General features: G+C 38.9%; 1 protein-coding gene across 1 annotated transcript in view; it reads left to right on the forward strand.

Annotated features, from left to right (window-relative positions):
- The first annotated feature begins 5,328 nt into the window (after positions 1-5,328).
- The window catches only part of scn4aa (sodium channel, voltage-gated, type IV, alpha, a), a 58,827-nt gene continuing 50,932 nt past the window's right edge, over positions 5,329-13,223 (forward strand). Inside the window, exon 1 of the mRNA XM_061708660.1 lies at positions 5,329-5,509. The gene's annotated coding sequence lies outside the window, so the exon portion shown is untranslated. The remainder of the gene's footprint in view (positions 5,510-13,223) is intronic.

The following is a 13,223-nucleotide window of genomic DNA, read 5'->3' on the forward strand; positions in this document are numbered from 1 at the left end:
GTGCCACATCATTAATGCTCCCCTGATCTTGTCAAATGGGTCCGACCTGATCACGTTTTTTTTTTTTATTTACTCATTGCATTTACAAAAAAACAAGGCACATTGTACATTCCAAAAAAAATTTTCATCAAAATGCAACCAATGAGTAAAAAAAAACAAAGAAGATACACAGCGAAAAGAAAAAAGGAATAAACAAACAAACAAACCAAAAGAAAGAAAAAACGCAAGTGATCAGTCAGGAATTAGGGAACAAAGATAGCCTACTTCTGAAGATGCTGGGCTTTTTGAATTGTGTAAGATCTTAAATATTTTTTGTTTCGTTTAAATATGCAATAAAGATTGGATTAACTTTCAAAAAGCAACATTTATGAATTAAAAATTTAGTTCATATAATTAAATTATTAATCCCAAAGGCAATTTTTTTGTCCTCCACTTGTAAACCAACTTTAATGCTTTCAAATGTAAAAATGGGAATGGTTATTATAAGTTATCCAGTATTGGAAAGCTTCCCAAAAGGTCCTGGTTAAGCTACAAGAAAAAAAAGATGCTCTAAGGTTTTGATGTCTGTTTTACAAAAAGTACAATTATTCAAATCTAAATTAAACCTTTTATGTAAAAAATCATTACATGGATAAACCTCATTCATTATTTTAAAATGAACTTCTTTAGCCTTGGGTGGAAGTGGAAAGGAGAGGTAACTGGTTCTCATCTTAAATATAAAACTAGTAGAATAACATTGAAACATATGTTTCCTCTTCAAAGGTGAAGAGAAACACACTAAAGTAAAATTAGTTCTCAAGAATGTATTATTACATTTTTTATCTATAAAAATACAACCATCTATAACCAGAGAAGTCCTACCTGATCACGTTCACGTCTGCTACTAAAGTTCCTATCTGTAATACAAACAATAAAGTATTAAAAACAGATATTATATTAATCTTCATTTTTGGTATTTATGTTCTAATTTAGTTATTATTGTGTTAAGTGTACTTTTATTTATCCAAAATTCCCACTCCCCCTTTCCAGCTCAATAACCACATATCTAATATGGAGATTAAATAAAAACAAATAAACAAAAAAAGAGGGAAAAGTTTGAATTTTAATTTCTGAAAGTTAGTTAAAAATGCATTTTTTTTATTTCCCTTCACTAAAATCATTTAAATATATTTTTTCCCTCGAAAAAATATTACAAAAAAAAGTTTCATAGAAAACCATGCCTAATTCAAAATAATATGTTGTGCATATTATAAGAGTGTGATACAGTTGTATGGGAAGTGTACACTCTCAGTTATAGGGTGACATATCAGAATATATTGGAAAAAATGTAAAAAAAAATTAGATCCTTTCAATGCTTAGGGTTAAGTTGTAAAATTTGACAAACACAATTGTCTGTTTAACAAAAACTAATTCAGAAGCAGAGCATGAAAGATTAAGTACTGCTTTCATAGGAATAAACAAGGCAAGTAGCAGTCACTTCCTGTTAATGAAATACAGTGTACTGTATCTAGCTGGTCATCAGCTGGAGTGACTGCCTCTAGAAAAGCAAAAGAAGCAGTTTCCTTTTCTGGAGCTTTCAAGAATGTCTTACCACAAGTCAAAGGAGGGAAGACATCAGGACTGCTCCAAGAATAATCATTGTTGATGCCCATCAATGACCTTCATGAGTGATTGGGGCCTGGTTGGAAGTGTTTTCAGAGAAAGCTTGTCTTCTCTTAAAAAAGAAAATACACACACACAGCTCAGTTTATGTGTAAAAAATGACCTCAGATGGCTTCTGGAAAGACCAAGGTGGAGATATAAACGAGTGTTTGTCTACAACTGTCAGGTCTACAAAAGGATGTTGCAGTGGCTCAGTCAGAATCAAGACGTAGAAACCTCTGAAATGATGTGATGATGATCTTAGGAGGAGAGCCGTGTATTAAAAGTGTCCTCGTCCCATACTGATGTGACGTTATAAAGAGTAGTGGTCCAATGTTCCTCCTCATCTATATGAAGATTGATAACATCATAGATGAAACAATTATTCAAAGTTATTGCTGACACAGTTGGCTCTACAAGCTAATCATGGATGTCGTTAGTGTTTCCACTCACTGCTTATGCAGTTTATCTTAACTTACTTTAAATAAATTACAACATGTTTAATTCACATCTTCTTTCACCTGTACTGTACTGCAAAACTGGAATGATTCAGATCCTCCATGTTTGTTACACAAACACCTCATAAACGGGAATTTATCCTTCTTTCTTTCTTTCTTTCTTTCTTTCTTTCTTTCTTTCTTTCTTTCTTTCTTTCTTTCTTTCTTTCTTTCTTTCTTTCTTTCTTTCTTTCTTTCTTTCTTTCTTTCTTTCTTTCTTTCTTTCTTTCTTTCTTTCTTTCCTTCTTTCTTTCTTTCGTTCTTTCTTTCTTTCTTTCTTTCTTTCTTTCTTTCTTTCTTTCTTTCTTTCGTGATCTCGTGATCTCGAATCTGTCATCACTTTTTCTTTCATTTGTTGGTTTCAATCCTTGAAGGTCAAAGACAGAAATTTGCTCAATAAGGTTGTCAGTCTAAGCAGTAAAATCATCGGGTCGGCTCAACAAACTTTACAAGAACTTTATAAAAAACAGCTGATCAAGAAGGCAAACTCCATATTGTCTGATTCTCACATCCCTTAATAAACAGTTTCAGTTTCTACCATCAGTTACTGCTTACACTCCCTTTTGCAAAGACAAACCGATATAAACACTCCTTTGTTCCTCCGCTCTTTTAAATGCCGGAAGGAAAAGGTAGTGGGTGAAAAAGCCTTCACTCTCAAGCTTAGGTCTATACTACTATTGTAATTTATTATGTATATTTTATGTATATTTAACATTGTGCGCTTCTCCTGTCCCGAAACTCATCGCCCCCTTGGGGACAAATAAAGTAATTGATTCTTTCTTTCTTTCTTTCTTTCTTTCTTTCTTTCTTTCTTTCTTTCTTTCTTTCTTTCTTTCTTTCTTTCTTTCTTTCTTTCTTTCTTTCTTTCTTTCTTTCTTTCTTTCTTTCTTTCTTTCTTTCTTTCCCATACTGCATTCCAATGTATATGCTGTTTATATTTTGTAATTATATATGTTTTACTGTTTTTACCCCTCCCTGCATGTGTGTGTTGAGTGTAACTGCTGCTGCACAAAGTGAATTTCCCCATTGAGGGAGAAATAAAGGACAATCTTATCTTATCTTATGTTGTTGTTCACTTGAGGTTTGTTTTATGCAAGCTTAAGTCATTCTAGATAATGCTACATCTGTGTTGTTAAATCTGCCCACCAGTTATCTGGTATCAGGCCACATACATGTCTGTGCACCATGTCTTGAAACCATTTGCTCATATGGGAAATGAGAAGGTGGGAAAATTGCCATAGGCTCCGTTTCCAAGAAACAGATGGCACTCATTTAACGTTTGCAATCACATCATTTTCCTGGTATAACCATACTGCACACCTTTAAGCCAAGTATAACCTTCACATAAGCCAGACTCCCTATTACACAGTATTACATGTTCTCCATGAATGCACAGCATTTTTCATATTAAATGTAATCAAAATCAGACTCCTTTACGTCTTAAGTAAGGTGTCTCACTGCCATCTGGAGGCTGAATTTTATAAGCAAGGACATTTTGGGAAACAGCAAGACACTTCCTTCAAATTTTCATTAGTTTCAAGAGCTGGACAGGAGCACAGGCAGGAATACCAGTGCATAAAGAACTTTATTAGAAATCTCAATAAATGTAATTATCAGACAGGTTTAAACATTCAATTATCTTTTTTATTTTTTCTTGTCCTCCAAATATTTCTAACACGTCATTAGACAGTTGGCAAAAATATTAAAACCCAGATAGGTGGCTGGAGCTGGAGGAATGTCTGTGTAATTTTTCTTTTGTTGGCTCTTAATTACTTTATTTTGTAATCACAACATATAAGCTAGGTCTACTTTTCTGGAAAGCTTCTTTTAGGAAACTGTGTATTCAAACAGCACAGTTCAAATTAGAAATAAATAAACAAACACAAAGTTGAAACAGATATAAACAAGATAATGTGCACAGGGTTTTCAATGTGCAATACAATCATAAAAATGTCAACACAATATGTGCATGCGATATGCAAATAATGGTACGTTTTAATGTTTTTAAATTATGAGAAGAACCAATGAATTATTACATAAACGATTGGCAAATATGAGTATAATGCAGGAGTAACAGCCAACATCTAAGGAAGGTCTGGAGGTGCATCATCTGATTCTGAACACTTCCAGAGGTGAGAGAAGCTCACGGATACTGTACACTTCTGCAGCCGGTGGTGTCCTGCAGGATCTTCTGCTTCATACTGGTTGTACTCAGTACTCGAGTTGTAAAAAAGAATCAGGGGGGATGGTGGATTCTATCATATGGGGACAGATCATTTGTGCTGATTACAAATAACATAATATATTACAAATAATAGCAGTGACCCAAACACCTGCAGAAATACTGCAGGAATGACATAGCAGCAGTTAAATGCAGCCTTCTGTAAGCTTTAAATATCCACTGGGCTTACATCAAATACATCAAAACACAACAATAAAAAACACTTTTCTGAACTTATCAATATGACTCTGTCCTTCACAGGATAAGTAACATGGATCACTGCAAAAACTCACAATCTTAACAAGAATATTTGTCTTATTTCTAGTTAAAATGTCTCATTTTAGTAAAAAAATCTCATTACACTTAAAACAAGACTCATCACTGGAAAAAACAACATTTTTCACCTGTTTCAAGTAGATTTTCACTTGAAATAAGTAGAAAAATCTGCCAGTGGAACAAGATTTTTTTGCTTGTAATAAGAAGATAAATCTTTTTCCACTGGCAGATTTTTCTACTTATTTCAAGTGAAAATTTACTTGAAACAGGTGAAAATTGTCAAATAAGTTATTTTTCTGGTGATGACTCTAAATAGCAGTAAAACCACATTCATTGATGAAATGACATAAAGGATGGAAAGGGCGGATGGCAGTTTTACAGGGGGGATGATTTGGACCGTTTTTATTTCAGGGGGGATGATTTGGACCGTTTTTATTTCAGGGGGGGATAATTTGGACCGTTTTTATTTCAGGGGGGGATGCCGTCCCACCTCATCCCCCCTCACCTCCCCTCACCCCCCTCAACTCCAGTACTGTCTGTACTGTTGCAAAAGCTCTTGGGCGAGGGAGACGCGTGCGTGCGTGCGTCCACCAGCTGTGTGGGAACTGCAGAGCGTTAAGGTCTGCAGTTAAAGGTCTGATGTGATCCTACCTGCAGCGGCTCCTGCAGCGGCTCCTCCAGTTTCACTGCAGACGCGTCGCCGCGTCAGCAACAGCTGTCCTGCAGCCCCGGGCCGGCCGCCACAGGGGGACAATTACGTCCACGGTGTGGACCTTAAAACAAGACTTGCTTTTCCCTTTTTTTTTAACCCCTCCCGTTTTGGTCTTTTCCAAGTTTCGAGGATCGAGTGGAACTACTTTTCTCACCGTGCAAGGTAACGCGCCACCTGCCTGCGCTGCGAGCCATGATGGCGCATGAATCTGAACAGAGAAACGTTTCTGTCGGCCGCTCCACACTCTCTGTAACTTTGCTTATTTGCCTTTTATTGCTCAGGTGGGAGGTTTATCTTTACAAAATGCAACATTTTTCCTTATTTTTTCCGATTGCAAGGTTGCAGGGTTGTGGTTTCTTAAAAGACAGTTTGCTCTCATTTGTTTTTGTCGAGTGACACGCAATATTTGACAAAAATTTAATTTTAAAGTAAAGAAAACGACAAAAACTGCGGTTACGAGTAGTAAATGAACCTTATTTACTGGACAATTGTCCTTGCTAAAAGACATATTAGGCGTTTTCTTTTCTTTTTCTTAATACCAGTCTTTGTTAGAATAACAGAGACTGATTAATGACGTTTCAGGTTACTGCCTAATTACAACGCACAATCAGATAAAAGTTGAGACAATACAAAAAAAGAAGCTAATCAATACAAAAAAGTCTAAAGTTAATTTCTAAGAAAATACTTAGAAGTTGGTAAAAGTATTTTTTGAATTTCAAACCTGCAACACATACAAAAGGATTAAAAAACCCGGGCCAGCAGACATTCTAGTGTTTGGGATCTAGCAGTCACCTCTAGCATCACCTCAAAGCTGCTGGGACACTGGGGACACCAAACATGATGCATTTCACTTTTATTTTGTCCCATTTCTTCCCCCTGATAGCATTTTGAAGATGTGCAAAAGTACATCTTTGTTGCATTTTGAGTTTAGATTTCTCCCAAAATGCTTTGCTGGGAACAGGTTAGGATCGAAGGCAGGCCAGTCCAGTACCCGTAGTTACCCTCCTCTTCCTCAGCCATGTCTTTGTAATGTGTGCAGAGTAAAAATGCATGGTTGTCCCCTGAAAATGCATCAGACGTTAATCTGAAATCTCACTGGACCTTTCTGCATCTTTGAATCATCACAGAAGTTTAGAGCTGCTCTGATAAACCCACACCATCACAGCGTCCGTCTCTGCTCATGGTGATAACACTCAGCTTGGTCTTTTTTTTGTTTTTGGTCTGGTCTGCCCATTTCTTCTCCAACAAAAGATCTGAACTACTAATATTTCTGACAACAATACCCTTGTCCACTGTGTGATTGTGTGATGGCCCATCTGACGTGCCTGAGCTCAGAGACTTCCACGCCACCTCTGGACAAGGTTAAGGCAAAGCTTATTTTTGCAGTAAAGTTTCAAGTGAAATCTGTGAATGTAGCTCCACACTGTAGTGCTTGAAGGTCATTTGTTCATGTGGTCACATCAGCTGTTCCTAATGCAGTATCGTCCATGGTATCGTAGCTCACAGGAGCAACTAGGGCTGTGCGTTTAATCGATTTTAAATCTAAATCGGATTTATTAATCACAATCGATGTTAAAGAAGGAAAATCGGAAAATGGATTTTCCTTTTTTGCAGCTGGCTGCATTACAGACAGAGCTCGTCTAGTCATCTTTGTTTGGTCAAGAAAATTGTAAATGTTGTCACTTTACTAAACTCAAGGAGGATTTACAGTATCTTTCAATTGCACTTCATTCCCAATAGGGAAATTTGTTGCTATTTTTCTTTAAAAATAAAGATAAAATATTTGAAACAATTTATTCCATTGTCTTTTGTAGTTTTACAAAAAAAAAAACGAAATCGAAATCGAAAATCGGGTTTTCAGAGAAAAAAAATCGGGATTTTATTTTTGTCCAAAATCGCCCAGCCCTAGGAGCACAAATGCAAAGGAGCCAAAGTAAACGTAAAAATCAGTGTGCTATTTTTACATTTTTTTGTATCATCCCAACTTATTTTGATTTGGATTGTAAAACGTTCACAGCTGTTTTGTATGTGTGAGTATGTTTAAGCTTGTGGATGAACGTGTTATGTGTCCACGCCCTCACCTGCCAGGTGAATACTTTCAGCTTTGAGAATAGCGTGGACATTTTGCAAAAACTTTTTTCCACAGATGAAAAGTTGAGTTTTTCGGCCCATATTTCACAGCGGATGAGCAAGATACTATGATGCTTACTGTATATGAACGATTTCTCTGTCACTGTTTCATGGTGGTGACATCAGGACTGGGGGGGAAACGCAGATCTTTGGACACGGTGGAAGACGTGGAGGCTGGTGCTCACTTTACTTTAGATCCGCTCAGCAGTTCATCTGAAGCTGTTGTATAGCAGGAAAAACTGTATAACTGTAAAACTAATACACATTTTAATGGAGATCCTATAAATAGTGATTTTTATGTTTTAATGTGAGTTAAATATAAATGATCATGAATATTTTTGCATCTATACATGAAGTAGGATCCTTTCTTCTTTTTCCATGAGCAGGCTTAAGCATACCCTCATAGCGTCATTAGATGGATTACATGGAGGATGTGAGGAGACGTCAGCGTTACTGTTGTCTTCCTGCCTGAAAGTGTTTGTGTGCCTTGCATCACATGTTCCTGGACGCAGAAGGTGTTGGTTTTGAGTTTCTTTCACCAAGTGAGCCCATGTGACTCCTTGGCCGGGTCTCTGTATTTTCCAGAGTATTTAAAAGGTGAAGTAAGGTGAAAGAGTATCTATCACAACTTTTTTTTTTTTCAAAATCTACCACTCCATTTGTCCATGTACCAAGTACATAGCAGAAAATGCTACGTAAAAAAAAACCAATACTTATTCTGAAGAGCTTTTGATTGACTTTTCGGGCAACTCTTTGCAGAGGTCTGTGTTTTTAAGGACTTGGTGTTATGAATATGATAATAGCTCCCTCATTCCCTCACGAGCTGCATGGAATATCCTCCATATCGATTCCACATGTAATGTACTCGCATTTCTCTGCAGTGTGGCAAAGGCCGAATGGGTCAATTTGAGACAGAAGAAATCTGCCTAAATCTGCTAAGTGAAATCCCAAACTCTGTGGCCTAGTACAGCAAGTAATGGCTCGTAATGTGTTACATTGTCATGTCTTTATGCTTTGCCTAACCCGGAACACTATTATAGTCACACAATTGTATTGACTTTGGAAGCAGCGCGGTGGCTTAGTGCTGGTTAGCCTCACAAGAATGTTCCTGGTTCCACTCCCGAGCTGAGGCTTCCTGCGTGGAGATATTCCTGCGTGGAGATTGCATTTTCTCCTCGCGCTTGCATGCTTTCTCTTCGGCCGCTCACTAGGAATGGGTGATATTTTACCGTTCACGATATACCGTCAAAAAAATTCCCCACGGTAAGAATTTGTATCTCACGGTAAAAATGATAAATTCCCGTTGATGATGTTTTTGACAGAAAGAAAGAAAGAAAGAAAGAAAGAAAGAAAGAAAGAAAGAAAGAAAGAAAGAAAGAAAGAAAGAAAGAAAGAAAGAAAGAAAGAAAGAAAGAAAGAAAGAAAGAAAGAAATGAGCCTGAAATAAAGAAAGAAAGAAAGAAAGAAAGAAAGAAAGAAAGAAAGAAAGAAAGAAAGAAAGAAAGAAAGAAAGAAAGAAAGAAAGAAAGAAATTAGCCTGAAAGAAAGAAAGAAAGAAAGAAAGAAAGAAAGAAAGAAAGAAAGAAATTAGCCTGAAAGAAAGAAAGAAAGAAAGAAAGAAAGAAAGAAAGAAAGAAAGAAAGAAAGAAAGAAAGAAAGAAAGATAAATTCCCGTTGATGAGGTTTTTGTGTAACAAACATGGAGGATCTGAGTCATTCCAGTTTTGCAGTACAGGTGTAACTCATTTAATTGGTTTTTAACAATTCAATTTAATTGGTGTAGTTTAGTAGTATTTAGTATCTTTTAGAGCAGTGATTTGGCTCCAAAGACTGAATGTGGTGATAGATTTATAGTTACAAAGGTGGAGTTGAAATGGTATTTTTTTATCGTCATTTTTATCATTATCGGGATAAATGCCAGAAATGATCGTGATACATTTTTTAGTCCATACCGCCCATCCCTAGCGCTCACAGTATCTTCCTATATATTTTCAGTAGATGTAATTGGCTGTATTTGTGCGTGTATAAGGTTGTGTGTCTGTATCCGTGGGCCTGTGATGGCCGGCGACCTGTCCTGGGCGTCCCCCCCCCCCCTCTGTGACGAGGTGGGATAGGCTCCTGCTGGGCTACGCTCCCCGCCAGGCTCTGCAGGATTAGGCGGGTATAGATAACGGAAGGATGGATAGTGACCTGACCGTGTATATTTGCACCAGAGAGACTGAGGTAAGCACCGAGCATCGACTTGAGGCGGCCGTTACTAGTCTGTTGTGACTGAGCGTGCAACACTGATTGGGTCTGGCTGCAGCAACACCGACACGGGAAGAGTCGTTACTAGTCTGTTGTGACGGAGCGTGCAACACTGATTGGGTCTGGCTGCAGCAACACCGACACGGGAAGAGTCGTTACTAGTCTGTTGTGACTGAGCGTGCAACACTGATTGGGTCTGGCTGCAACACTGATTGGGTCTGGCTGCAGCAACACCGACACGGGAAGAGGCTGCAGCAGGTGGAGAGTCTGCTTTCATGCTCTCGCCGGGAGGTTTGTGACCTGGGGTTCACAGGGTGTGGGAGCAAACAACAGCGCTGGGACTTGACCCCCGTGAGAAAACAAGCAACAGGAGCAGCGAAAATGCCACATGCATAAAAGCCCTTGTTTGCTCCGTCTGTCTGTCATTTACAACTCAGCAACAGTCCAACCGTGGTGTTTAATGAGGGGACAGACATGTCTGCCATAAGTGGCCTCTGAACTTGTGGGTTGACAACTATCCAGGGCTATATAGTTGGGTTGACAAGTCGTTATTAAAATAACTTTGAATTCTTGTATAAATCTCCGTGTCAGCTATGGAATTTGAATGTGTTTACGGTCTAAAATGCCCCCCCAAAGTGACTTTTATGGGGATTTTGTATTATGCTAACTAATTTTAATTAAATGTGTCAACATTTTCTGAACTAGTCCAAAGGTCTGATGGCTGGAGACCAGTGAAATGTCCTTGAGGAGGTGTGACACTCTCTCTTTCTGTATGAACTCACGCTGCCCTTGTGACAACAGCCAAACGTTGCTTGCACTTGTTTCTGGAGGTGAATATTGGCATTCACATTCCGTGCTTGGCTAATGTAACGAGGAGGTGTCTACATTACCCCGTCTATACCCTCAGCACGAATGTGGCGGGGCACATGGCCTCCGCTGACATGCAAAGTGATATATATATTACTGTCGGAGAAGCTTTCTGGGATCTAACAATCCCTCCCTCGTCCTCCGTTTGCCACCGACCTGCAGGGTTGGGATCTGAAAGTAAAGCCAGGAATACTGGTGAAGTCCTTTGATTGTACCAGTTTTATACTTAGATGTCAGTGAGTATTAAGTAAAAATAAATAAATAGATAACACAGACATTATGTTCAGGGCTGCACATAATTATTTTGGTCTGGTGCTCAGAGGAGCCCCTGGATATGTGACTTGGGGCTCCAAAAACGCGGTGACCCGTCTCGCCGGATCGATAAAAGAGGGATGCAGGAAAACGATATTTATTCACTTATAAAGATGAATGGCTCAATATGGTCCTTTACAAAGTTAATTTATTTCAATAATTCAACTAGAATATGGTGTAAAAGTTAATTTATTTCAATAATTCAACTAGAATATGGTGTAAAAGTTAATTTATTTCAATAATTCAACTAGAATATGGTGTAAAAGTTAATTTATTTCAATAATTCAACTAGAATATGGTGTAAAAGTTAATTTATTTCAATAATTCAACTTAAAAGGTGAAACTAATATTACCTAGTCTTATTACTGTACATGCAAAGCAAGATATGTTGAACCTTTATTTGTTATAATTTTGATGATGGAATTGTTTATTGATTTCATAAAATATTCTCAAATTTATTTTTTATTTGGGGTTTTCATAAACTGTGAGCCATAATCAGAGAGCAGCGTCTTGCTGGTGCAGGAAACTGCTGACGGACACTGGCTGATTTATGGTTCCGCGTTGCACCAACGCAGAGCTTACGGGGTATGATACGCGGGAAAGCGAACGTACGGTACGCGTCGCCGCGTAACATCATGCAGCCACTTCTCGGCGAACACACGTTTTCTGTTCGATTCCGGTAGTGGTTCAGTTTGGCGTCTCTTTGTAGTTGGTGGTGGTGGAACGCCAAAATAATTACTTAATGGCGCTTGCTTCTTGGACATTTTGACGAGACGTGTCGGGGTTTGTTCAGTAAAGCTGATCCTTACCTCTCTTCCTCACCGCCGCAACGAGCATGGAGGGGGAGTAAGGACGCGCTGTGATTGGCCAGTACCAACTTTGAGTGGCAGTTCTGGGGAAAAGCTCTTGCAATAGATTTTTTAATATTAGTATTCTGGTCTGGCCACAACCAATAATATGAGCCCCAGCTGTTGGTACGCAAAAGCGCTTCGCAGCACAAGATTGACAGCTCACTGTGGATTTTGACGGCGCATGCGCTCTGGCGGCCCACTTATGTGCAGCCCTGATTACTGTATGTTAGTGGTTTCAATGAAACTAGTTCACTCCAGATGTCGGTATGTTTAACATCAGCTCCACCAAAGAGACATTTCACCCTCTAAATTTCACAAATGATGTAAATCAAAGCACCTGTTGAGGCTCAAGGAGGGAAATATTCCATTATTTCACAAAAAGGTTGTGCTGTAAGTCAAAGTATATTAAACGTTATGAGGCAACGCTGGCTATTTTTCTTTCTTTTTCATAAATCTTCTCAAGAACCTTGAAATATATATTGTGACCTTTGGAAAGGACTTTACCTCTGGACTTTAAACTACAAACCTGAGCACATCAGAAGTCATTAAAACTTCCATCAAATCGCTGCTACAATGTCAGTTTTTTACTATTTGGCCTCCTCTTTAGATACCGAGACCAACGGTGATGTGTGCTTTAAACTGGTTACTTCTTTATTTTTGCGCTCTAAAAACTCAGAAACACATTTACTGGGAGGTTAACACGTGATAGCCTTGCCTTTATTCTTGGGTCTTGGAGAAACTCGCAGATAGACGTGGCAGGAAAAGTTAACATGGTGTAAAACATCATATCGTTTACCTAGCTGACATGCGAGACAAGGCTACAACCTGCTGGAAGGGTGTTTTTATTTTATTTTTGAGACTGGCAGGCTTTCAGCTGAAGGACCAAGCTTCTTTAAAAATGGATCCTTGATGGTTTCAGCAGGACCGGCGTGAGGTAATGCTATCAGGAAATGTTCCCCGTATGCCACAGAGAAACACATCCATTCTCAGGATGTGTATTTTAAGGTTGGCTAATGGTCGATAGCAGCGGGGCCCATTGCTCCCAGAGAGGGGGTTTTGAAACGGGATGATGAGCGGAGTGCTTGGAGGGCACGGTGGAGGAGAAGTGAGGCCAGGTGGAGCTTCACTTTGGAAACGTACAACTCTGTTGTAACAAGTAATTGCTTAAAGGATGTGCAAACCAGCGTCGGTACTTGCTTCAATGTAACTGAGATGCAGCGTCTGATGCGTGCAATCAGGAACGTGAGCTTTGATGAGTGCTAGGGTTAAGATGAAGTGATTGCATGAAAGAGAGGTTGAGAGCCTGGAGTGTCACGTAGCAGGAGGGCAGGGGGTCTGCGACGTGTGGGTGAGGGTGTAGAGGCGGAAGCTTAGTGTGTTTGGGGCCCGATGTAAGATAGAGGGTAATGGAGAGAGGAGTCAGCTCGCTGGGATAAGTTGGCATGCTGTCCTGTTTATTGGAGGGATGT

This window comes from Cololabis saira, chromosome 19 (assembly GCF_033807715.1).
Source record: "Cololabis saira isolate AMF1-May2022 chromosome 19, fColSai1.1, whole genome shotgun sequence".
Taxonomy (NCBI): domain Eukaryota; kingdom Metazoa; phylum Chordata; class Actinopteri; order Beloniformes; family Belonidae; genus Cololabis; species Cololabis saira.